Source organism: Pezoporus occidentalis, unplaced genomic scaffold (genome assembly GCF_034315485.1).
Source record: "Pezoporus occidentalis ecotype Australia unplaced genomic scaffold, CSIRO_AGI_Poc_V1 ctg53, whole genome shotgun sequence".
In the NCBI taxonomy this organism is placed as follows: domain Eukaryota; kingdom Metazoa; phylum Chordata; class Aves; order Psittaciformes; family Psittacidae; genus Pezoporus; species Pezoporus occidentalis.
In genome coordinates, this window is record NW_026915866.1 from 1,111,882 (window position 1) to 1,139,107 (window position 27,226).

Sequence of the window (27,226 nt, forward strand, 5' to 3'; positions counted from 1 at the left end):
TTGGGATTAATGGTGATTCTGCAAAGTTCTTCTGCCACATAAAATCTGTACTATGTCAAGTAAAATTCTCAGATTTACTTTCACATAAAAAACCCACAAACAAATTTTTAAGTGAATGTGTATTCTGTAAACTCATGTTAATAAGCATTGATTCTTATTCCAGAGTCAATGATAGATCAATCTCTGTATCAACGCTTAAAATCAGTTTTGTCCAGAACTAAGGTCTAGGATAGACCTCTATAATTATCTAGATTACGCCATTTACCCTCCCTAAAATCTGGCATGCCAGGAAATTTCTTTTCCTCTTCAGGAACTTCCTAAGCATTTAAAAAAACCACAAAGTAACGCTTTGGGCACTATCTTGGCAAATTCTGGCTATAAATTACCTCTATTTTCTGCTTTTTAAAAGTGCAAATCTCATAGTTGTTGAGTTACTATTGAAAAATATGGCATTTCATCAAATCATGGCTGGCATCAAATGCTGTCCTCCTCGTGTGAAGGAGACCAAGTGGTAAGTAATTTGCATTCCAGTATAGTTATGAATATTTCTAATAGCTTGCCTTTGTACCAGACAAATATGATTTTTAGTATTTCTGTTTTCCCTCAAACATTTTTATATCACTGTTATTCTTCCCCTCTGAACAGAAACGCTATGGAGGGGGATCACTCATTCATCCCATACCTCACCCTGGCTCTACACTCTCCCATTTCACCCTTCTGATCTCTTCCTTTGATCTTCATTTTTACACCAACTTCTGCATTTGCCACAGCCATCACTCAGCATGTACTCACTCAGGTGACAGCCAAGTTGCTGTGGACCTCGGGTTCATGGGCACAGCATCAGCCAGCACGGTCACTGCCTTGGCTCCTGTCCTCCCTCACCCTATTTGGCATTTCCCTTTCCTGCTCACTTGTGTGCCCCTTGCACTCTTGTTTGGTTTACACTTGCCATCTGTTCCTGGTCATTTCCTTTTGCACAGTTTTATCACAATATTTTATTCTTGTAGATGGTTTGAATTACAGGGGATTTAGGCCATTTTACTCCTACATTAGTACAGCCAAAATATTATAATATTCCAGTTTACAAGTATTACCTTTAAATCATTGCTTGACACACCATAATTTTCCCTAAATGATGCACACAGTCAGGTTCCCTCACCCACAGAAGAAAAAAGGAGGACAGCCAGACAGCAGATAAGATACTAGCAGACTTATTTCAATATTATCATGCCCTACACAGTATTTATGCCTCACCACCAGCCTGATCTGAACTAACCTAATCGCACCAGTTTGCAACATATACCACCAACTGTTAAGTCATTAACCCTCAGCAGATACTGAAAGTATGCAAAGTCACTCGTACAAAGCATTGCTCAAATGATAGCAAATGCAATGATCCCAAGAACTGTTACCCCCTCTTCCATTTTCTTCAAGTATTTCAGTAGTTATCCAGCACTTCAAGATAATTTGATATTTAATTTACAGCGTGATCACTTTTTGTCCTACAGAAGGCAGAAAAGCTATGGACTGAAAGGAGGAATTGTTGGAGAAAGATGTGGATAGAAGGAAGAATAATGAAGTACCAACATCTCTCCTACATATGCTAAAACAGTATCTTAACAGAGAATTTAAAAACACACCAAACACCACACCACAGAAATAGCTCCTCCATAAAGTTACAAACAAGGTTATTGGCATTGACAGCAGTTAACCAATACCACAGTAGTCCTGCACTTGTAACTAATATTAACCTCGGCAAAAAAGAACATGGTTTTTAGTTTCCAGGTAGTCACAAGTCATGGATCCACAGATAACTTGTGATCCAAGATAAAAAAATTGTTTTGTAATACTAAACCTGATGGAGAGCTATAAAAAAAACCACTTTTGTTTACTTTCTATATAGGAAATTGCTGTATGTGCAACTTTCATCAAATAGCTGTTTCAAATTATTTTGTAATGTAAATATTTCAAAGTCATAATATTTCTTAATTATATATGAGTTTGAGATTTTTAAAGAACTTCTAATAAAGGATAAAACAGTTTTTAGTCTCTTCAGGTTCTCTTCTCTCCATAGTCCTGCCAATCCATTCAAGTCAATGGGTGCTAATTATGTGTTATTGATGTCAAGATTACTCAGGCCTTAGAAGATGTGCAAAGATATATGTGGTACATAGATATGTTACTCATCTGCTCTCAAATTCAAGCTGAGAAAATGCTAGTGCACTGGCTTGTTCAACTACAGAAGTGCTTTGACATTTATTTTACTGAAGGAAGAAAGCTGCTTTTATTTTATTATATTTTTGTTGGGATATTCCAGATAGTCTTTATCAACAATCAGATTCTGGCTCCAATGAAACTGGTGATTACTCCCATGATTTCTCCTTGGGTGACTGTAGACATCTATCAACATCAACCATTTCCCAGGTCATTCTAGTTAAGCACCAAAATAGGAGTCTCTAGATTAATAAAACCGGTAAAGTGATTTTCAGACTTTTCAGATTTTCAGAGCATTACTTTCATCAATTTTTGCAACAGACAGTTTCATTAGAGGAGAGCAGAATGGCCCAGTAGTATCCAGACAGTTGAAGTCAGTTCTAATTCTGTTTAATCCTTTTCATGTTCAAGCTATCGCAATACAAGACCATCATAGCAATGACCAGGCAGAAACAGTTATCTCCCTAACCCTAGCTCCCTCTAACTTTCCCACCCCCCCAAACATCACATGAGCAAGAAATTTGTCTTTGGTACAGGTATAGACTCAAAAAGGTCTGTATTTTGGGGCAACACTTGTCTAGTTTTCTAGGGAGTTGCAAGAGAGGACTTTACAACAGAGCCCCAGAAGTAACACAGAGTTACTCTCCATCCCCAAGCACTCACTCACACCCCATTCTGACCCTATTAATACCTTCATGCTGCCCCACAGATCAGGTGCTCCTCCAATGTGCACTAAAAGGAGGGTGGAAGGCTTCATGGGGGAAAACTGTTTTGGCAAGAGGAGACAAGATAGTAAAGTGTGTAGGGAAGGTTTCACTGCCCATGGTGGTGGTTGGCCCCTTCAAACCCACACCATTCCATGATTCTATGACAGATGAGCAAAGGACAAATCCTGCACCACCATTATCAACATACATGGTAATGCATCCCAAGCATTTATTTTCTGCTTAGGTTTTAAGAAAGGCTTAAGCCGTGCTTTCTGTGATTATTAGTGAAAATAGCAGCAGTATGACATGACAATGTAAGGCAGCACCAGTCACTCTCCCACAAGCTGCTATGCCCTTCCAGCACACAGTTGCTTCGGGTCTGGTTTTGCACTGGATCAGTTTCTTGGCCTGATTTTGAGTGGAATCCCACATGCTGTGGACTGGGAGTATTTTCTTACTACCAAACAACCCTCCAAGCAGACACTGCAGAGGGGTGCATGGCTGGAACAGGCAGTATCATCATCCCTCTCTGCAATATGACACACAGTCCTGGGGCAGTTGGTTTGTGCAGTTACATAAATGGTCAAACACAAGATACTTTATACATGTGCTAGTGCCAATGCTATCATCTGCTCTGTGGGAAATCAGCTTTCTGTGCTAACGAAGGCTAGAAGCATAACTGAAATATAACACTAAAGGAAGAAAGGTTAGAAACAGCACAGCTCTGGAAGCACACTGACCCTTATTTCCACATCCAGGCGCCTGAGCAGCAGCAAGACACTGGTACAGAGAATCACAGTCACACCGACACACTCACCAGCTGGGGACTATTTTAGTGCATTACTGCAGCCCAGTTTGCACTCCTACAGGTTTAATTGCCTTTTTTGATTAGCAGATTCCCAATGGTTATTTTCATACCAGCAATACATAATTGTAGCTTGAGAATTGCCAGATTGGCTCTGGCAACTGGAGGAAAAAAAACTGCTAATTTGAGCACCTGAAAGACACAGGAAGCCATTTGATACACACTAAAGAGAACTTTGGCATAAAGATGAGGTTTCTTTCCTTCGCTCAATTTTTAAGAGATTAGATGTGCTAGAACCATCAAAGAGAAGGGGAACAAAACAAATGTATCTAGCTCTTATTCAGCTAATTTTGACTTCTTTTCTTTTAGTCTTTCAATAGAAGGCTCAGGACATCTTTTGACTACCTGCTTTTTCATGAGAGGGATGAATTCTCAAACCCAAACATTTCTAAATATAGGTGTTTCAGTGGTTTTCAATTTTTCAGTAATCTTAAATTTGCAAAAGGGAATTTAACATATTTTAGAAGAAAGTTTTGAAACAAAAGTATTTTTCCAAATACAATACTAACATCAAGTCTAGAAGTGGAGTGAAACTCATTAGTTCAATTAACTCCCCCCCCCCCCCCCCCCCCCCCAGTCAACTCAGTGTTTTTTTATTTATTCTTACTTCAATTCATAGAAGAAACTAATGTTTGAGACTTGTGTTTTTTAAAATATATGAAGGAAATACATGAAGGAAAATACCACCCAGAAATTACTGCTAGAAATACATGAAGGAAAATGTAGTACATAAATACCCACCCAGAAATTACTGCTAGAAGTACAAGTTTGAACTTACATATGTAATTTTGGGAAGCAATGCCCAGTGCTGATGCATATACTACTATCAGCACCAGGAAGGCAGTATTATCTCAAATTTTATTTCCTTCATAAGCTGAAAAGACTAATACACTTGCGTAATGTGAACATAGATAGAGCAGAAGTTGAAGATTTGCTTTGTAATCTCTGATGTTTACCAGATTTGATAGGTTTTATGAATATACTTGGATTTACTTGTAATCAGACTTTTGATTCTGTTCTTTTACAACCTGAAATAAGGAGCAAATGGCATATGCTCTGCTGCTGTCACTGGGATTTGTATGACAAGGTATCAAAACGAGCAAGTTTCTCCAATAAGAAGCAGTCCTACTAATTCCTTATTCAAGTAATTCCAGCAGATTCACCCCCACCCCCTTTTTTAATAAACATAGTACTTGACTTTCATTGGCTTTCTACTCTCAGGGATGCTAGTTGGGCTTTTTGTTGAAACAGGTCCCAGAAATACCCAGAAAAAAAAAAACAACCAAAACCTCCCCCCAGTCTCTCCAACTTCTGTAGCAAATGCATTCAGGCAGCAGATGCAATTTTAGCAACAATTTATCTGCCTTATTACCATTTGCCATAGATCAGCTCTAACATCCATTATTCAGTTTACCGTAGCCAAATTGCAGCTACCAAAAATAAGCACACACCCTCATTAAAGTATCTATACACTTGTCCTGCTTTTCATTTTTCCTGCTGAGCACAGCAAGCCCCACTCACCACAGGAAAAATGTCCAGTAAACTATTAGAAATGAGTGAATTGTGCACACAGTGGGATAATATTATCAAAACCCCTCATCCAGATTTTCTTAATATATATTTGGACATGGCGTTGCCGTGAACCAGTGTCTTTTCGGCAAGAGGCTGGAGGCGTCCTGTGCAGCCCTCAGCTATCAGCAGAGGAATATTTTTGCTTCTAGTTGCACTACTAGGAACTCTCACAGCCATACCTTGGCTTTGATGCACCCAGCTCTGGTTCAAAATGATACTCTGCCACCCCCAGGAGAGAACCCCAACCTGCAGCTGCAAAGCTCTTTTTGCCACAGTGCGATTCTACATCAAACCGCAATTTGAATTTCTGAAAGGAGCCCAGGGTTTGTGGGTAGTTTGCCTTGCCAGCAGCCTCCTGAAGCATAGGACAGGGGGGGAAATGTTCTTTCTCCCAAACACACTGGCTTGCCTGCTTTGCTCCCCAGGCTTTGGCCTGGGTTGGTAACAAGCTGATTGCTCTGTCCACAGCAAAGGAAGGGGTGCCCAGCATCTGTTGGAGCACACTGCTGACCCCAGTTATCTGCCCCACACTCTGGGGCTCGCTGCAGCTGTGGGGCTGTGAGATGCTCACTGTGCTGATGCAATCAGCTGTAAGGGTATGACCCCAGGGGATGAAGCCATGTTGGTCACTGGCACAACCAGAGGAAAACTTCAAGAGAGGGTCACCCACAACCAACACTTCTTCCACAGAAATATGTGGTTTTGGCTCCCACAGCACACCAGAGCAGTATGACATTCAACCAGACCTTTTGTCTTATCTGATGCTAGCCATGCAGACCAATCCAAATGGTACAAAAATACTCTTGTTAAAGCACTGAAAATTATCCTTACAGTCTATATTTTGACCATTTTCCTCAAACAGGACTTCTCTCAAGTAAGAACTGCAAGGTTGACCCTGATTGCTTAAAATCAGCATTTACTTTCCCAGTGTATAAAATTATTTTCAACAAATCTTAAGAATATTTGTAGCAAAATAGGGGCAGTTTAAGAAAGAACAAAACTAGATAACATTGTTCCCTCCCTTTTTCTCCCTCTCCCCTCAAATAAGTGCAAGCATTTTCTTTGAGGAAAATAGATACTTCTTATCCACTAGTTTGTGTGGTGTTTGTGTACAGAGTTAATGCAGAACAAATCAGACAGCAACTTCCAAGACCAGGTTAATTTAAGAAATCTGGTTTCTTTTAGTCACTATATAGCCAGACCTGTCGAAGGATTTAATGCTTTATTCACAAAGAGTAAAGAAAAAATAGGACTCACGGAGATAGCAAAGTGGAATCTTTCTGAAGATGGCTCATCTTCAGATGGCTTGGGTGACAATGCTATAGGGATAAGTGCAGAGCATCACTATCCATGGGACAGTGAATGTCAGAGTACACAGATAAAAGGAGTAACCAAGGAGAAATAACTGAGTGGATATAAAATAAGGAGCCCAAAGCCCTAGAGGAAAACTAAGGATTTGTATAGCCATGCATTAGTTGGATTCACAGAAGAGATTTATTTTTAGAAAACACATGAACAATGAAAGGCCTCTGCTCTAATTTAAATACTTTAGGTTAAACATACTGCTAGCACTTAATTTAATCATAGATAATTCTTTTGAGTTTTTAAGCCTTGTGAAGAGTTTTATAGGAAACCTTAAAAATATAACAGCAGAGCTAGTCAACTCCTAGAAGACTGTAGTCAAAAAGAGCAGATCTTTGTGTTACCTCACTTGAGCCAAATTACTGAACTGAAAGCAAAAACCAGGAGGCATGAATTGAAGTATTATCCTTGTGCATTCCACTAGCACAGGAAGAGATGTAGTCTGGGGGTGGACTCGTAGGTCCAGGCAGGCAGCACTAAAATGGCCCCTCTCCGTTCTATTTATTTTGCACAGAGTGCATCTATTCTGAGAACACAAGATTAGTCAGAGAAGACTCAAATTAATACTATTTATGGATATACATATTAGCACAAAATAACACCAGCCCTAAACTACTCCCTCAGTTTTTGATCAAGTGTTATTAATAAATAGGTTTAATGCTCCCATACACTAGACCTCAGAACTTGTTTACAACACTTTGTGCCAAAGCTTCAATGAATTAAAGGGGAAATTAATTACTTTTTATTTATAATCATCTATGACAAGAAAGATCTTAGACAAGAGCAGAATAGGGAGGGAAATGATCTACTCATTCTGCTTATGCAACTTCTACAAAGAGACATGTAATGGTTTTGGCCTCAGTCCAGCTACCATTCATCTCTATACGACTCTTTCTATAACTCCCATACAAGTATCATGAAGCCCTTTTCAACCTTGAAATAATTCAGGTATAGACAGGCAATTGCTCTCAGTCTACAAAGATCCCAAGCTGGTGCCTTATGCTTGATAAACTATCAAGTGACAGAACAAAAAAATCTGTTGATATATGGCATTATTGTTCTCCTGCAGATAAATTTTCCTGTAGCCTCAGTGATTCACTTTTCCCCCATCTCCATGTCATTAACTATCAACTGGGAAATTCAGCTACGTTTGTATAGTTCTGGGAAACCTAGGGCAAAAAACCAACCAGCCAAAACTCTTATTTAAAATCAGTAACACTTGACACTTCAGTGATGTCAGCTCTGGAGCCACATTGTTCCCCAACACAACCCCTGTGCAGCAAGCAGGAGTGCCCCAGCGGCAGCCTGTCTTGTGTCCTCCTCATACCCTGACAAAGCTGCTTCAAGGGTTCAGCAGCTTGGGCATCTTTGGCAAGTGCCTCTACACCAACGTCAGTCCCAGTTCCCTCCTCAGGATCTGCCTCTGCAGTGCTGTGGCAAATAGGACTTGTCAAGCAAGGCTTGCCAAGTCCCCTGCACAGCTCACTGTATCCCATCTCTGCAGTCCCCTGTCCATTAAACCTCACAAAGACATGGAGCACTGGGGGGTTTAATCCCACAGGAGACACCTTTGTTGGACATCTACAGTTTTATTATTAGGGTCTTTACCCCATTACATTGGGGAACTGAAATACTACAGTTTAAAATTTTATAGCCATCTCATCTTTGGCCTATTCAGTATCTCATGCCTTTCCCCCCCCCACCCAGTCTATTCAAAATGCCAAATATAAAACCCTAATGATTTTTTTCTCTTTCATAGAAAACCTTGTCAGGGTTTTGCCCACATCCATACACACATTTTATTCCCAGTAGGCTCCTCATTTCATTACCCTTGTCTTTCCTTGGACCCCAAATTTATGGCTTTGTTTGCTGTTTCCTTGCATGTAATTCCACGCCTTATATATTGTCTTGATGTTTCTCTGCCTGCTTTCCTAACACAATCCTTGATCCTAGACAGACATGGCTTGCTTCTTTTTGCTAAAGAAAAAAAGAACTCACTTCCTTAGCAATCCTTCCAGCAATAAACCACTAATCTCTTTCAGATTAATATGAGAAGTCACATATATTATTTTTACTTTCAGTCTACATGTTCTTGCATTTGTGCATAAGATGTTTTATACTTGAATATAAAGCTGAAATTAAAAAGAATAAAACAAATTAATTACTTTCATCCTCCCACCCATTCTAAACTGCATTTATAGAATTTATTCCATTGCCACATAAGCATCTCACTCCTTGGCCCCCAGCCTGGCTGCCTTATAAATATAATGAGTTCCTCCCGGCACAACATGCTGCTCTGTTTTTCTTCCCCTTTAACCTCACTCTGCACCCACGTTTTCCATACAGGAGTGGTACAGAGCTAAAGCAGGGAGCTTTGGCTATCTCTGCTGGGAGCAGGAGATAACTCAGAGCAGGACATAACTCAGAGCAGGACTTAGTCCATGCCAGGTTGTACTGGGGTCTGGTTTTATTCCTCCTAGGTTTGAGCTGGGCAGAAGCAAAAATATAGCTCAAAGCTATCTTTCACTCCACCCATATAAAGGATACTGCAACTGCTATCCATCTGGAAATTCAGTTCTTTACTTCATCTGAGACAAAGGCAATTCAGGCATTACACCATCCACCTTGCCCAAGGCAGGCTCCCCTCCCATAATTGCCAGGGTGGGCAGTCATGCAGCTTGCAGAGGAGAGCTACACAGCTCCTCTCACTCTCAACCCAACAGCTTCAGCACCTGATCTGTCAGCGCTTTGAATTACCGATAGCATTCACACTTAGCAGGGCTGCTAAGAGTGGCAAGGAGTACATTTCAACTTTGCAGAATCAGCAACATCTGAAAGAGACCCACTGGATGTCTATAAGGGAGCAGAAGAGGATGTTTTTACACAGATTGCACAAGCATGTTTAGGCCTGTTATTCATCATTGATTTTGAGATAAAGTCAAGCTGTTATTCTTTTGACAGTTAAATATATACTTTCTCAATCCCAAGATTATGCCTAAACTGATGTACCTCGGGCAGAAGCAGATGTACTACTACTGCCTGTACTGTTGGAGGCAGTTAACCCAAGGGACATACTGGGATAGGGAGGAGTGGGAAGTCAGTTATGAAAAATGCCCCCCATGCAGGGTCTTCAATACACTTAGAAAAAAGCCTGTTTTTTGAGGACACATGGGTATGGCTGGAGGATATTGATAGAGGTGAAAATCCAAGATCTGGGAGTTAGATGGCAAACTCATTCCTTCTCTTCCACTTATCATTGGACTATCTGGAAGTCAGTATATTAAGAGGATTTGAATTGTGAACCAGATTTTTTTTTTTTAATTAGTGTTTCTCATACTTGTGATCCCTCAACATACATCACTGGATTACCTGAGTGATGAACCTCTTGCTGAGGCATTCCCCATCACCAAGCTGCTCCACAGCCACCTGGTGGGTTGTACTGTAGCACATTCCAGCCAGCAGCTCCTCCTCAAAAGCTCACACCACAGCAAACCATTACTGCACTTCTTGCATGGCCATTAGGAATAAGTACTGTAAAGGATTTTATCTGGTTCCTAGCTGTGCAAAGGCAAGTTTCATCTTTGCTTCTCTGGCCACAGACATCTATCAAAACAAGAACCTAAACATTTCCAGAGCTTGCTGCCTTCAGCCTCCTTCCTACATAGGCAGGAGAAACTACCAAATTTTTGCCCATATCCTGCTGCTTGCCAACATGTCCAACTGAACCATCACATTGCTGTTAGACATCCCAGCTGTGCTGCTCATTTACTGCCACTGTGTTACTTTACAAGAAAACCCACAGAGATCAGTTTGAAGTGTCTATCTTGTTTGGCGGTTTGGGTTTTTTTTCATTACTGAAGCCTTCCTTCCAAGTGTTTTTTAACCTGCAGCAGTTCTGGGTTTTTTGCTTGCCTACTGCAGGTGGTAGCTCCTCAGTTGCCATGACACTCACTACTGTGTAGAAGATTAGAGCCTAAGAACAGAAAACAGCCCAGTCTCATGAGAAAGCGGTCAAGTTGTCAAGCAGATAAGGCTAAAAAGCACACTGAGACTCCTTGGTTAATGTAAATCAGTGCAGTGCCATTGAAGTCAGAATTACAAATCTCTCCCTCTGACCCAGTAAATACCTTTAGGGATCAGAGAGCTGTACCTGCAGATCTGCAGTGCTGGAATAAGTGTTTTGCTCATAGATACCTTTTCACCAATATAGATAACATTTCAAGTTACACAAATCAGAACACAACTGATTCTAGGTATACACTTGAAATTGTTTTTCTCCCCATCTTTTGAATCTCTAGACATACTGAAACACCTGAAAAACCCTGATTTCAAGTAATACCAGGCAGCTAGAAACATTTACAAACAATAATGAATAACAACTATATTATATACTTACTATTTGTCAAATTACAACTCTGACCATCACTGTCAAGCACTAGTAACTTAGCCAATGGGACATCTGTTGCCCAATACCTTCCTTTTGTGGTTTCTCTTTGGTCACATTACACAGTGCCTGCCTCCCAAAGACGCTTCTGAACAACAGTACAGAACACTCCCATGCTAAGCCAGAAGCTGCCGAGAACCCTCAGCACAGGGGAATGTTCAATTTCCTATTTGACTCTTCATTAAACTAACACAAAAGCAGGCCAACTGAAAAAATACAGGAAAAATAGAGATTTCATAAAAAGACTCTATCTTCAGCATTTACATGTAATAGCTACTTTCAAATCCAACATACCATTTATTAAGAGCAGTCTCCAAGGTATCTGTTGCTTTCTGGCACCACACAAGACCAACACACATAACTCAAAGCTCTAATACAAGTTTCAACAGATTAATTAAAAAAGTATTATTTAGTGTCTAGCCTGCCTAAGACTCTCTAGTGGGCATCTTCCCTTAAAAACAGAAAAACTAGCATTATGCTACCTACTTCCCCTAACAAAAGCCCACAGGCAATCAGCCTTGCTTTTATTTCCATGCTTATCTTGACTCTCAAGCCACAGCTGTGAGCCAGGAACACAAGGTTGTAGTACTGCTGCTTGAATTCTACAGCATAAGAGAACCACACCAAAGCAAACTGGTGGGCAAGGTCACTCCAGGTAATACCCATTCCTGAGGCTGGGCTGAATTGCTCCTGGGGCTGAGATGTAAGGACTTCAGTGTAGGTGGCTGCTGATGGTTGGCTCAGGTGGAGGATGGTTTGAAGGGGTAGGCTTTGATGTCAGTGCAGATAAAGCTTCAAAGGTTGGTCACTGCCAAGATTACAGGTATCCGAATTCTTTAGTGGCTGTAGCATCAAAACTATCTTGGAAGCTTATAACTGATGAGAAAGTAGAGAGTGAGAGAGATTTCAAGTATTCACTGTTGTCAGATATTGGTGATTTTCTTTGTATTTGGTTTGGCAGAAATATTTTCTTTTGCCACCTAAAAGGCAGAAATATCTGATACTTCAGTGCTGGTCTTCTCTTAATCAGAGATTATGAATTGTGGTGATGAGAAACCAGATTTAAATAACAAAATTCATATTACATGTGAACTATTTTGAAGTAGAATTTAGGACTTTGTCAGCAAAAGCCTAATGCATTAACCCTACTACGCTTCCCATGCTAGAATTGCCATAGATGGATCTTCATGAAACATGCTGTAGTTACTTTTGCTTAAAAAAAAACCCCAACAACCAACCAAAAACCAAACCCCCAAAACCAAAAAGTTATACAAGATTGTAACCTAACTTAGGTAAGGAAAGACAGGTGAAGAGAAAAGAAAAAAAAGTAGGAGATGTCATTAATCAATTTGTTCACCAAGTTCAGTATCTTAACACTGGCCATGACAAATATGTACTGTTTCAAAGAGCAAATCTTCCTACAGTACATCTAGATTCTGTGGATATATAACAAGAATTCCTCCTTGGTTTCTGTAGTTGCTATAAAGCGTTGGCTTTAATTATCGGACTACAAACTTCAGGCAGTTACCTAAAAATTTCAGCTTATTCTACACCTTTTAAACAATTACCGAGTTTTCTTATGTAGCAATATTTTAAAGGGGGACTATTTTTGGTGTATGAATTTAAACATCAGAATGTTTGTAGTAACATAACACCGCATGACAAAGCTGAGCTTTGCAGCCATTTTGCTGAAATCCTTTGTAATCCTCAGCATGCTATTCATCCGGATTGCCTGCTGAATTTTACTAAGGTGAGAGGGATAAGATGAAGAGAGTGAATGCTGTGGGTTTTGTTGGCGCACTTGAACGTTTAGGAACTACAGTTACAGATTTGCAAATAAGCATAAACATGGATGTAAGTATGCAATTCAACACTTATTGGAAGATACTTAATAACTTTCCTGGAAATATAACAACAAAATGCAGTTAATACTGTGTATAGAATGTGAAAACTGAAAGAAAAGCAGAGATGAAACTAAAATTCAGATGGAACGTATTTGAATTTCATGGCACAATCTCCTCCCATCCCATTCAGAGACACATCCCTGAATATCAAGAGCTTAAAATCAAAGTGACTGACAGGAAAAAATGAACCAAATTTCACACTTTCCTTCCTGATGGAAAGTAAAAGTAAAGAAATGCAGGATCTTTCACCTTATACATTAGAATATTAGGTCATATCCAGCTTGGAAGACTTTATGGTAGCCATGGGACAGGTAAGTTTATGACAACACTACAAGAAATACTTTATTGCCCTTTTATTTAAAGGGCTGAAGTCCTTGACCTAGTAAGGTCAGTGTGACTTCTGCCAATTGTTCAGGGGCTTCTATTTTATGTTTGCTTTAACAACCATTTAACACAAATGAGTGAACCCTCTGGCTATATGAAACCTGCTTCCTTAGCTGCTTGTTCTCAGGTGGGATCAGTGCACCAGCCCCCAGCATCACCATGTTATAAGAAATAAAGGAGCAGTTAGCTGACTGAGCTTCAAAATAAACCTCCTGAGAAGGGGTTATTTCTGATCTGGTTTTCATCAAGGCTGTACAAAAAGCTGCAATCACAGCTTTTGGGGTTGGAACAGAGCTGTGTGGTGTGGAGGTGACAGGGGCCTCCAAGGCCAGCACATGCTAAAATTGTGGCATGACACTCAGTGCCCTACCCTCTGCAACTGGACAGGGGAAAACGCAGCCCATTTTTCTGAAGCCGCTGCCAAATCAGGAGGCAAAACTAAGAGAGACCTGGCTTTTTATAAAGAGATCCCAAGCAGAGCATATGATTTCAAAGCATTTTTTACTACTCCTCAATTCTTGAGTGAAAAGCCAAACCCCAGCAACTGTCTTTACCTTTTCAGACTGCCTAACCTGCTGATCAGACAGTAAAATGATGGCCTTTTTATTGGTAGCAGTGTTAACAAAACTCCAGAAGGCCACACCTTGTCTAGTAGCAGTTGCTAGGGAGCATCGGGTTTTCTGTGCAGTTCTATTACCACACCAAATAGGATGCTGAAGGAGTGGTTCCTGCTGCAGCCCAGGCTCCCAGGGGAAGGCAGCGATGCCATCTGCTGAGCCTTAGCAAGCTACTTTTCCTCTACAGCCTTGTCTGTGGGAATGTGTGTGTTTTCCTAACCCCCTTTCCCAAATTCTGCTGCTAAAGTGTGCACAGTGGGACTGCAGGCAGCATCAGGAACCAGTACAAGCTTTTCCTCAGCTCTAGCAACCGCTTTTAGTTCTGTGTCTTTAAGGCATGCTCCCAGGAGGCCTGATAAGCACAATACTGAATAAGTCTGCAGTTTGAGAACTACTTAGATGAAGGCTCTCAGCACTATTAATATTCATGAAACTGATTGAGTATTGTTATTCTAGGCATTTTTTTTCTACAAACAACATGGATCAAGGTTGCCTGCTGAATCAGAAGTCTTATTGCATGGTAACCTTCTGAGCAACACTGAAGATGATAATTGAGAAGATGTTCTAGCTGAAAGATTTTTGTTTGTTATATTCTAGTACTGCTTCTGCTAAGCGGTAATTCTGCAAAATAACATTTGTAGGCTCATTGCTTTGCTTAATAGAACAGTGAAGAACCTGACCTGAGCAGAGCTTCAGAAGAGATATTATGCTATCTCACTTTTTTCCAAGCTTATGACATGGTTCAAGCTAAACTACAGTAAATATTTGACTGGTGAGTGCTAGAAGGGAATTCATCCTTACTTCCTCCTCCTGATTGCATAAATCTGAATGACAAGCTATTTAATCTGGGTAATAGTTAACAGTCTCTGATTGCAGCTGTTAATATTACCCAAAGGAATACTAGCTACTAGTCAAGAGAGGTGTGGTAACACCTTGCTAATGAGAACCACATTTGAGGATACTCAGACTAACAGTTTGATTCCCATAAACACATTCATTTAAAAAAATAATTGCTTTTACAATGACAGGGCCAGTAAGAGGGTCCAACTATATAAGAATCCTGTACGTTTTTGGAAACTTATTTGGACAGCCTCTGAACATCCTGGAATTGCCTTCAGCTTTCCCTCTCAGGCAGCTGAGACTACTTACTTCTAATATGCAATTGCTTTCAGGCTGGTTTATTATTTTATAGCACTTATTTTGAAGCACTTCACATTGCATGATATAGTCTGCACAGAAGCTCTGTATCTGAAAGTGATGATGACCCTCAGAATAATCCCTGAAAGCACTCAGGGAATTTTTTTCTTATTTCAAGACCATCTTTCCTAGCTATGCTTGGAGATCCCTAGCTTTTATCTTCTGGAAAGGGCCTTCATGCTGCACTGCTCACTTCTGTATCCGAGATAAATAGAACATAATAATCTTAAGCAATTGTTCATCATAGCAATGGTCAGGGCTGTAACACCTTCTCTTTACAGGGTTTCCTTTTTCAGGGGAAAAAGACAGTACTCAGCACAAGTTTCTGTTAATATTTTTTCCCTCCCCTGATCCAGGGCCTTCCCTAGGAGCCTATATAGCTGTCTGTGCTACTGTTTTCTGGAAAAAATTGTGTCATCTGCCTACAGCAAATGTACGCTCTGAAGAAAGAACAAATCTGCAGCTGTCTGCTTGGTTCCTTAGGTAATGTCTGTTGGTTCTGCCTTTGAAAAGCAAATTTGGGAATTCTCTCTGTGAAGCTGGGCTCTTGGATGCAGGTACTTTAAATGTTTAGTGTTCCCTATGACTTGAATGTTTCTATTTCTCAATGCATTTGGCTGCCTTCGGACTTAACGTGACATGGGTTTATCTGATGGGAAAGGCATTTTCTAAAGGAAGCCATACAGTGTAGCACTATTCTTTAAATCTGCTGTGTAGATGCCACTCTTCATTCTATAGTTTAATAACTTAGTGTTAAATTGTTTATAATTTATTGAGAAATTATCCCAAAGAGCACTGAGGGAGTGTAAAATGTTAAACCTCACTGTCTTTCCATTCTTCCTAGGGGCCTGGATTTATTTAGCTGATGCTAAGTAAAAAAGGATAGCAGCATGACCGGCTAGCCATAACCATTATTTTGGATTGCATCAAAAAGAGATAGAAAGAATATTCCTTTTTCAGATGTCTTGCCAGATCTGTACAGTTTTCAGATTGTATTGTACAGTTATGTCTTGATATTTTAGTATGCAGCTCAGAACTGCAAAAGTTGTTCTTGCTCACTTTCTTTCTGTATGTCTATATATATAATTAAAATATTGTTTTAATGTAATAAATGTAAGTAGTTAAAGTTTATTCTGAAGCAGCACAACTACAGAAACTTGATTCTAGTCTGTTCAGTCACAGGAGAGGTTGATTTGTTTAGACATAGGAGAAGTAAGGATGAAATACCAAATAAAAGAAAACAACACAGGAAACAAGCTATTAACTGGAAAGAATGCAAACTAATTGAAATAAAGTTCTAGGCTTATATCCATTTTCCAGTGTTTTTGATTGGAAAACGTAATTTCAGAAAGGCCTCAAAGCCTAGAATTTGATGAGATACTTTTGCCGCTCCATGGCAGTACTAATAGCCTAATTCAGATAAATTGAGAGCTGTTTCTCTCAGATAGCTTTGGGAAAGTGTCTTTACCCCCATTCCCCTGACTTTATTAGTTTGGAGAACCAGGTACTGATTGCCTAAAACTTCAGTATCACATTTTGTAGCCACATAATTAAAATCAAAAGTAGAAACGGCTTCAGAAACTTTAATTGATGAGAATGCTGTATTGACTGTTGCAGCTCGTGATTATTCCCCAAGTTAGCTGAATACATGAGTCCAATGTGATTTTCTTCCTAAGATTGTTTTTTTTTACATCTGTGCAAATCTTTTTGCAAGAGCTGATGTACTGAACAATTGTTTTAAAAAATGTATCTAGGGGGGTGGGTGCTGATGGCCACAGGGAGAGGACTGCACAAAATGTTAACTATGCCAGTGAACAGGGCAGTCTTAGATAGTATTTGAAATATAGGATTCAAAATTAAGTCAAAACATGAATCTTAAGTTTTGCAGCACTACACCTGAAGATGTGGACAAGAAATTAATGAAATTTTTGAGGGTGGCTAGGGAAGGAGGAAGGCTCTGCTAAGGCTTGGGGTTATTCAGCACTGAGGTCAGTGTATAGCAGAGAAGAGTAATGTTATTGAAAACAGGTTTCCACAGTGGTTTCCTGCAAATTGTTGTTTAATGGTATTATAAATATCTTAAATACTACAACTGTGAGTCAATTATTTTCAGTACTGGGGGATACCTTATTAGGATTTGCTTCCACCAAACCTGCTTTGCTTACAATGACAGTTAGACTACCATGGCTAAATATAGTTTATAGAAGAAAGGTGCTAACACTTTCAACATCAATTACACACTTAGACAAATACTATAAATAGGTTGATGTTTCATAAACTAGTACTTGACAGAGGCACAGAATAGATGCTCTCCTGTGGGGATTTTCTGTGTTCCCTCTATGGCTTTTATGGGACAAGTAACTGCTCTTAGATATCTGAACATTCTTTTTATTACTATTAATTTCAGGTCAAATAGCAGCAAGAGACTGACAAAGCTTGCTAGCAGTGAGCTTTCAGGCAAGCTGCCCAATGTAGTTTTGCCGATACATTGATCTACACTATCCTTGCTATGTCTGCCCTGACCTTTCTGGGTACAGTTACTTTTAAATAAGGTTCTAGTGCTGGTTTAGTCCTGCTGTAATCATGGCCTTGGTGGACATGACAAACTCGTGTTCTCGTGCAGATTTGGAGAACATTCAGAAATCACTGCGTTATCAGGTGTGCTGGTAGTAGGGATGGAGTTAAATACCTGCCCATGAGGTTTTTAAGTTGGAGATCAGAGCCTGCAACGTTGCATATATTAGGTCAAACTAAGGCTCGGTTCCAAACACTTCACAAAACGCAGTGTTTTTGTTTAAAGCTGTACCTTTTAAAAGTACATTTTTGCATGCAGTGTTCAACAGTAAAGAAAACCCCCAGAAACACTCTTGTATTAAAAGCAAACTAAAATATCAATATGTAGCACACTTAGGCCGGACGTGTTTAACTCAAGTTGTATTTGCATTAAGCTATAGCTAGACATGCAAAGGTAATTAACAATTAGAAAACTAATATATTTATATAGACAATCTTTAGCCAGCCTTCTCACTGATTGCACTGTTTCTTTTATTGTATATGTTGCTCTTGCCAAAACCATTGCAGTACCTGCAACAGAATGAGCAGAAATGGAGAAAGGGAATGGGGGTGGGGGGTGAGGGGTGGGGGGGTGGAGAGGAGGGAACTAAAGGTCTTGTTCTGTATCATCTCTGCAGCCAAATGGCCAAAAACGTGGCCATTTTCTTGAGTCAGGGTAGGAATTAGCAAACCCTCTCTGCTATGAAATTTTAAGTAGATATCCATGGCAAAGGATGGCGTTGTCACCAAAACCTATGGTTTGAGGTTGAAATTCCTTGTTGATGAGACATCTATGCTACCAGGTTCCCAAGCTGATGCTGTCACAGCACTGTTCTTTATCTTAATTTGCAGTCTGATCCATGCTGCAGTTATGTGTGGCTAAACTTTCATCGATGCTGGTTGCAGTAAATTACTCCATTTGTCTCCCAAGCAGGGAGGAGGGTCGGGATATAGGCTCCATTAATTTGACTGCATCCATGAAAATTTGCCTTATCTATCTTGGAAATTTCTTCTCTCTTTCCCAGACTTTCTGTCTGTAACTGGGAAGTGTTAGGTTGTTACGTCTCTTGAAAATGATATATTGGCTAGCTCCGTCTTCTTTAACTGCTCCTTTCATTGGAACAGAAAAATTACATTATAACTCTGCCTGGGCTCAGTAGGTCTGTGAGGCCCTGCTTCCTAAGGGAATGAAGATGAAAGAAAATTTTCATTCTTGTTTTCTTGTTGTCACTTCTGTTGTATCTTCTATATTTTGTTTGAATAGAATAGGTTCTACCTACAATCATGATTTTATTACCTCAGTCTGGTGCAACTTACTTGCACACAGCTTTACAGTACTCAGTAAAACCATGGGAGAAACATGAATTGTGCCTTACCAGTTACTCTAAAAACAGTCCTGAAAAGTGTAATAAGAAAACAGAAATGAACCAAAGTTCTAGCTGCTGGGAGGGAGGAGGTTTCAGTTCCATCATGCAGGGTTATTTAAAATGAACTTCACAAGGTCAGCGAGGACAGCAGTTTCATTTGTTGGGAATTAAAAGTAGAACTAACTGTGAATTTGCTGGGAAGGTTGTCTGTAAGAAAAGGAGCTCGTTGCTTCTTTATTTGAAGTCCGTCATATCCTTACATGCAGCAGGCAGACAGGATGTTTCATACCACTTAGGAAGTGGCAGCAGGAGGTCAGAATTATTAGATTTAGCATGAAGGTTTTGACAGCCTATGTGCAACATATGCACTGCAGCTAGTGGGGTGAAGTTCTAGACAGACGAACCAATCTGTATTTCACTAACAACAGAAAGTGTGGTTCTACTCCCTTGTCACTTGCTTATCTTGCCCGTTTTGCTACCTTTTGTCTGCTCCTGAGATTTTTCTCACCCATCAGAACATGCTGTGATTAAGACAGCTGTTGATCTGGCATCCCCCGCTCCATTGCCTGCCTCCTCCTACACCTGAAGCACAACAGCATAGCTTCTTCGCAGCTCTGACCTGCATTTGACAGGAGGGATCTAAAACATGGATCAGCAATTCACTGCAAGCCAGGCATTTGTGTCTAGTGGGACTTCCTCCTTGTAGGAGCCTTGCTAAAGGGTGTGTTTCTCAGGCAACAACCCTGCCTCCAAAACCCTCCCCAGTCCAAGACCCCAACGTATGTGCACTACTGTGACCCAAATATATGGGCTGCTTGCTTCTGTCACCCCAAACCCTGGCACATGGAGCTGCCTTGGATATGGGCAGGTTAAAGATCTGAGACAGCGCTCGGTTTACATTTTAATTTCTGCAGGCAGTGTGAGGCACAGCACTGTAAGCCATTAGGATATAGCTATCTGTAAACATTTGGGGCAAATAGGCTTAAAAAAAGTAAGGATATGGATTTAAACTGCATTAGTCAAAATGGACTAAACCTTGTACAGAAGGCCTCCTTCAGCATTAACTTCATTTAGGTCCATGTTTTTCCCCACACAAAGAAATCCTTTATGACTCCTCTAATCTCCAAGCAGCACTTCAAGCTTACAAAATTTATCATAAGCATCTATTAAAACCAGAAATATTGGCAAATGAATCAGATTTAAAAAAATAGTGGTTTAATATTTTAATTTGCTCCTTTCATTTGGTAATTTCAACTTATTATTTATGTAATTATAAAGATGACATAGTACGATACAGGGTCAGCTTCCCTCTATAATAACAATTTGGTTGTAGATTTGTTGCTAATACATATGCCCTCTCTCTTCTGGATAACTCATTTTTGAATCATCATCTAATTTTTCTATGCTTTTTAGCATGTAGTCTCTTCAGTTGCCAAGGTCATAGGGAAGTTTTAATGTATTTCAGTGCAGTTCTTCTTCTACATATATTTTAAGAGTAATAAAAAAGATGATAGATTGCAGTCTTGTCATTAAGCTTAATACCAACTTCTGGTACAGATGGTAGTTCATGAAGATTACAAACACCATGGGAAGAAAATACATCCATACAGCCAGCAGATATCCCTTCAGCCTCTAGACAGCGTGTTTAAAAAACCCCAGTCACTATTTCATGCACACTAATAATCTGTGGCAAGTTTTATTTCCCTTCTCACTGGATTGCTTGCTGAAAACAATACATTCTGCTTAAAACTGTTCTGTGTTTTATTTTAAAATGAAGTTCTATTGAAACTGTATGTGTGGTGGCACTGAAGTCTGGCATATGACAGTGTTAATCTCCCTGCTTAGTTTAGTTCTGCCAGTACATTGATCTGCAGTACGATCCTATTTTTATCCCTAATGTTTGAAGTACAGTCGTGACCACATTTCCATTAATGACTAGGCTCTGAACCATTTTAATCTGTGACTAATAAAAAAATCGTAACATTTTCATTAAATCCACATACAGTCTCAGCGCTATCATTGGTGCTGGCAGAATAGTGATTTTCTGTTTCTTGAGTGATGCATCTGCCATTATCAGTGATCTGCTTTGATAGACAGCTAACTCCTTCTTTCACTCCCAAGTAGTATGTACTCAGCGTCCCAGATGTTTGATCTATGTGTAAATCTATTATTCAACTGGCAGAGGGGGAACACCATAGTACAATGGAAAGCTAGAAGAATAAGCAGAATGTCCAAGAAACAGAAACTAGTAATCCCTTGATGTGGATAAGGTCTGAAGGGAGAGACCTCCATTCTCCTAGCTGAAGGGGCAGAGATCCATCCTGTAGATGTAAAGTTTTAGCATTTCTATTTCCTTTGTAGAAGGCAAAACATGCACATGCATTTTTGTCAACTTTGAGGAAAAAACACTTACCAAAATGAAAATATTAGAATTAGATTACTCATGCAAACTTAATTCCTGACTGCTCCAGAATTATAAACCTTACATTAATTACCTGACTACATGTTTACTTACATATTCATTAGAGGCCTGCTTTGTCATTCTGTGGGAAAGGTAAGTGATGCTCTGTGAGGAATCGGGGCTCACTGGTGAAGGCGGTTGCTGTCTACAAAAGCACCCCCTGATAATTTGTGAGGCAGTGGCTGTGGTGTAGAGCTTCAGCAGTTGAGGAAGGGGCCTGGCTGTAGCTCTGGAGACCAACTCCTCTGTTATGTCATCCACATGGGGACAAGGAAAGGTTTACAGATGCATGTAAGCCCAAACATCTGTTTTTAATACAGAGGAAGAGAGAAATCAGGTAAAGGAGGTTATGAGAAAGGGTAAAAAAACATCGAGTGTAAGATAGCGCAGAATAAGAGGCGGTATTAAAGGTGAACGGCAGATGGCAAAAAGCCATTGGGCAATCAGGTGGCTTTCAGCATAGCCCTGGCGGAGGGCTAGAATGGTGTCTGGGCAGGGTAGCCACCACCTGCCCGTGGTCTGCCTGCCACATACAGTGACATGGCAAAGAGTAGCATGCAAAGGGTAGGGAATGACAGGCCGAAGTTACAGGAGTAGTTTCAGTTTTGCTCTCGTGTATGCATTTCATGACAGCAACACGATCAAAGAGCACTTATTTTTCGGTGTTTTATTTCCACAGATCCCCAGCTTTTCTTGCTGCACAGGCTGTGAGCAGCCGTCCTACACACTTAATGAGCGGCAATTAAGTATTTTTTCCCTCATGTTAAACGAACAGCGTTGCCTCTTCTGCACTGCGTACTGAAGGCACCCTAGCAGAGTTCTTCTGTAAGGGCCACAACTCCGCAATGCCAGAGGCTCCTATAATTACTCTGTACTTTCCATCTCCAGGAGTGCAGGGCCTGTATGACCGCCGCCCTCACTGCTGAGCTGAGGCGCCTGGAGCCGCTGCGGGAAGCCCGACCAGAGACACGGTGTCCTGCTGGGCACGAGCTCTGCAGGCACCCGCGGCACGGCACCGGCCGTTGAGCTCCAAACGCCGTCCCAAGCCGTTCAAGAACACCGCGCCGCTCCTGACGTACAGAGGCACAACGCCGGCGTCCTCCGGCCGCGGCGAGCCGTTCCCATGGCAGCGCCAACGCCCGCCGCCGCACGTGAGCGCTGCGAGAAACGGCTCCGCGCCCTCCCCGCCGCCGTGACGTCAGCGGGGAGAGGAGGAGTGACGGAGCCCGCCTCCCCGCGTCGCGCTCAACCCGCGAGCTTCCCCACCCCGCGCGGCGGGCCGCGCCGAGACCGCCCACTGCGGTTGCGCGCAGGCCTGGCCCCGCCCCCTTGTCCCGGGCTGAACCGTGCCGCTCCGGCGGTACCTGCTCGGCTCCACCTTGCCCTCCTGTGGCGTCATCGCCCCGCGCCGGCACCGGGGCGGGGCGGTGCCTGTTGCTGGGTTACGGCTGTCATCCGTGCGCGCCGCCGCCGTGCTCGCGCTCTCTCTCTCTCTCCCTCTCTCTCTCTCGCCCGCCCTCCCCGCCCCCTCCCGGCGCCGCAGGAAACGAGCGGATCCCGGGGCGCTGCCGCCCGCCGCCCCCCTCCTGCGCCCGGCCCCGGCCCGGCCCTGCCCCGCTGCGCCGACCAGCGCCCCGCGCCGCCGCTCCCACATGCCGGAGAGCGGAGCGGCCGCGGCGCCGAGCCCCGCTGCCCGGCTGCCCCGCGCCTCCCGGCTGGGGCCCTAGCGACCCCCCCGCCGCTGGAGCCGAGGCCCGGCGGCCCCCGCAGTGCATGAGAGGGAAGAGTGGGGCGGGGGCCGCGGCCCGAGCCACTCGCCTCCCGGCCGGCGGCGGCGCGGGGACCGGCCCGGGGGGCAGCGAGGGGCGGCGAGGCGGCGGCTCCATGTGAGAGGAGGCGGCGGCGCACCTGAGCCGCCGGGACAGCCGCAGCCGGCGGGGCGGTGGGGGGAGCGGGCCCAGCGCCCGACCCCGAGGACCACCTGCCCACAGCCCGCCCAGGGGGGCCTGGACCTGCCTGCCCTCTTGAAGCCGCCTGGCCCCCGGCGGCAGCCCCGGGGCAGGGGGCAGCGTGCCCCCTCCCGCCGGGGGAGAGGGGCTCCGCCTCGCCGCCGGCATCGCCCCGCCGGCGGGAAGACTTGTGCGTCGCGAACGGAGGAAGAGCCCAGCCGAGCGCGTTCCGAAAAGTGAGTGTGAGCGGGAGGGGCCGTCACCGGAGGGCGGCTGGGTGCCCCAGGGCCGCCGGTGGAGCTATACGAGGCCGGGGCGGGCGCGCCGCCGCTTCCCATGCGGCTCACGTTGCCGGCTGCGCACGGTCTGGTGCCCCGCAGGCGGGCGGGCGGCTCCCGCCTGCCGCGGGCTGAGGGGATGGGGCGGGGGGCGCCTCTGTGAAGGGCTGAGGTCCCCTCCACAACTTCTGCCTCCCCTTTGTGCCTGCCGCGGCGCGGGCCGGGAGCGCCGGCCCCTGCGAACAAAGGCGGCGGGCCGCTGGAGGGCTCGGGATCCCCCGGTCCCCGCCCGTGGGAGCTGAGCGGAACCGCCGGGGCGGAAAGTTGTGCCAGGCTGGGAGCGGAGCGCACGGCAGCGGTCTGTGAGCCGTGAGGTTCTCAAACACGGCCCCCCACACCCCCCCGTGCTGTTTTTTTTTTTTCTTCTCTAAAGGGTTGAATGGCTCCTAACAGACCCTATGGCTGCCTCCCGACTGCTCATTTACATAACGCCCGTGTGGAAAACGCTGCTGCAGTTGTTACGGGAAAACGTTACTGAGTTGCTTTTTCAAGTAAAGCATTTTTCTAGTGCCGTTTCAAAGCCAGAAGTAATGTTGGCTCTTCCTGTTTGTCGAAGAAGTTGTGTCTTCACGAAGCACGAACAAGTGCTCTTGCTCTCACTCCAAACCTTATTCTGTGGCAGGGGAGCGAAGGGTCTCGTTTACTACCGGGACTGTGTTTGCCTGGGTTTTGGTTTGCTTTGCTTTTTAGCTTTTGCTTCTGCAGCATGCAGAACTTGAGCAAAAACTGCAGCAGAACTTAGGCTGTTTTAATAGAATATCTTAACTTACTCTTGACTGAAGAGAACACCACCACAGTAGTTGGTTGGGAAAGGAACGTTTATGTCTGTCAGCACTAAGTTGTTCTATTCAGGAGTTAAAATTTATACAAGTGTTTGTTACAAGTTCCAGGCAAGGTTGAACAGGGCTTTGAGCAACCTGGCCTAGTAGGAGGTGGCCTTGCCCATGGCAGGGTGGTTGGAACTAGATGATCGTTAAGGTAGCTTCCAACCCAAGTCATTCTGTGATTATACGATACGATATGAAAACTACGCACTAAAAAGTGAAAAGATTAAGTTGAATGTCATTTATTTGATAGTGTTCTGGCATAGATCCTGACATCATAACTGCAAAACGTGTGCTCTGCATGACTCCTCTTCATATTTCCCTGGAAGGATTCTAGAAAGACTTGGAAGGGAAAAGTAGGATTTGAAGGTGTCCCTGCCTGTGGCAGGGTGCTTGGAACCAGGTAATCTTTAAGGTCCCTTCCAAGCCAAACCATTCTGTGGTTGTCTGGTTCTTCATTAAAAGAACAAACAGCTTGTGAACTTCCTGTGGGTTAGTAGCTGGGATCCTGCTCCTCTGTGTTTTCTTTACCAGGTGGAACTGAAAGTAGAGAAAAATAAGATGTAGCAGAAGTGCATAGTGGCTGAAGGTCCAAAATACACATGTGTGAAGGGAAAGCTATACTCCAGAGTTCCAGCAGTGTATGCTCACTCTGTGCTTTAGTTTGTGATACATGCTTGAGAATGGGTAAGGTCTGTTTCCCAGCTGTGTACTTGTCTATTCCAGTGAGAAAGAGGCAGCCTCTAAAAACTCAGGGGACAACCTAGACATCAGTAGGAAGTTCAAAGGTGGATGAGGCACCTGACATTTCCCAGTTTCTTTTAGATACCAAGTATTCTGACAGGTAAGAAGACTCTTCTTTTGAGACCAAAATATCTCTGTATCTTAAGTTCCCTGTTTTTAAAAGGGACTTAAAAGAACCTGAACGTTCCATTCAGTTTGCTTTTTGCTCTTCTTGGCCCTGGAACTAGGAGGTCAGGAAAGGAAATTGGATTCTCTTCAGGCCATAGTCTTAAAGAGATGGGCAGTGCTATGCTCTATGTAATACCTATAGGAGCTAAAAGGTGTTACGTCCTTTTTTGGACATGGTGATGACACTTACTTTTATATCACTTCCTGGTTCCAAACTGAAATCTGCCCTTTCTGCACTCCTATCATCATCTGATTGCTAATGGCAGTCTGGTTCTGTCTCTTGATGGTACTTGCGCATTCTAGTTGGTGTTCTAGGTATCTCAAGCAGATACATTACTTTGATACTAAAATGATTTTTGCCCAGGTTTGTTTTTTTTTCTCCTATCGCAGCTTAACATTTAATCAGGGTAGTTCCTTTCTTCAATCTGAATAATTTACTATTACAGTGGTGCTTGTTTGTAAACGTAAATGTTTATCAGAAAGTATGTGATTTTCATTTGCATTAACTGTTAGAGAAGCTTTTGTAATAAATAGCTTTTAAATTCAGGGAAAGGAATAATTTTTACCCTCTGACAAATTAACTCGACTTCGCCTCATTATGTACTTTGCAAAAGTTTTTTTAATTACTTCAGTGGAATTTATTGTCTCTGAATCAGTAAAAAAAAAAAAAAAATAGGGTGTGATTATTTAAGGCTGAAAGTTATTAAACAGAGAGGAATGCTATTCTGTCTCTTTAAAGTAAACTTAAGTCTCTTATGGTCAGCGTGTTTTAAATCAGGCTGTTTTTAATAAACATACTTAATCTTCCAGATCTTTTTCTGAAGAACACATGCTTGTTAACTGACTGTATGTGCATTGCATTTGAAATAAATGTTATGTGTAGACCCTATCTGCAGAGCTGCTTCAGCCTTCTCTTATGGGGACTGTGTATATCAGGTAATTCTTGAAAGAGACAAGGAGGATTGCGTGTACTCTTGAAAATGTTCTCCTGTGACAAAGTATTGTGATTTAGTGAATTTAGTGGAAACTGATGGATGGTTCTGTATTGAAATGGCCTATATATTCACAGGATAGGCAAAAGCTGTTCACCAAGATCTTTTCTACAGACTTTAAGATCGCCTTTGCTGTTGCAAGAGACTACAAAGACTTCAAATATTTGTCTGATGGAGACTAGAATATGTAAGCGTAACTTACTGTTAACAAACTTCGTGGTCTTGCTTTGTGGTGATACAGCCACTGACTATTACACAGACTGTTTTGGCTTAAATCAAATGTCATTTTAGCCCTGTTTCCCAGTGGTGACCAGTGGATGTCTGTGAAAAACTGTAGGCAGCGCTATGTGCTGTAAGTCCCTTTTGCAGAACACCCTTCTGGTTGTTCCTAGTACATATTCCAGGGCTGTGTCATTTCTGTGTTTGGCAACCCTTATAGTGGCTTCCTCCTGGGTGAACATGTTTGGTGCCTTTGAGGGAAGACTGGACAATTCACTGCTTAGTGACTTGTTTTGAATATAGAAGTCAGCTGTGTTGGATACCTTCTAATTCCTGTGCGAGGAG

General features: G+C 42.5%; 1 protein-coding gene and 1 long non-coding RNA gene across 2 annotated transcripts in view; one reads left to right on the forward strand and one right to left on the reverse strand.

Annotated features, from left to right (window-relative positions):
• Positions 1-22,649, reverse strand: part of LOC134173487 (uncharacterized) — a 50,588-nt gene extending 27,939 nt beyond the window's left edge. Inside the window, exon 1 of the long non-coding RNA XR_009968277.1 lies at positions 21,702-22,649. This is a non-coding gene — a long non-coding RNA (uncharacterized LOC134173487). The remainder of the gene's footprint in view (positions 1-21,701) is intronic.
• Positions 22,650-23,694: 1,045 nt separating this feature from the next.
• Positions 23,695-27,226, forward strand: part of FBXW7 (F-box and WD repeat domain containing 7) — a 173,608-nt gene continuing 170,076 nt past the window's right edge. Inside the window, exon 1 of the mRNA XM_062637520.1 lies at positions 23,695-23,832. The gene's annotated coding sequence lies outside the window, so the exon portion shown is untranslated. The remainder of the gene's footprint in view (positions 23,833-27,226) is intronic.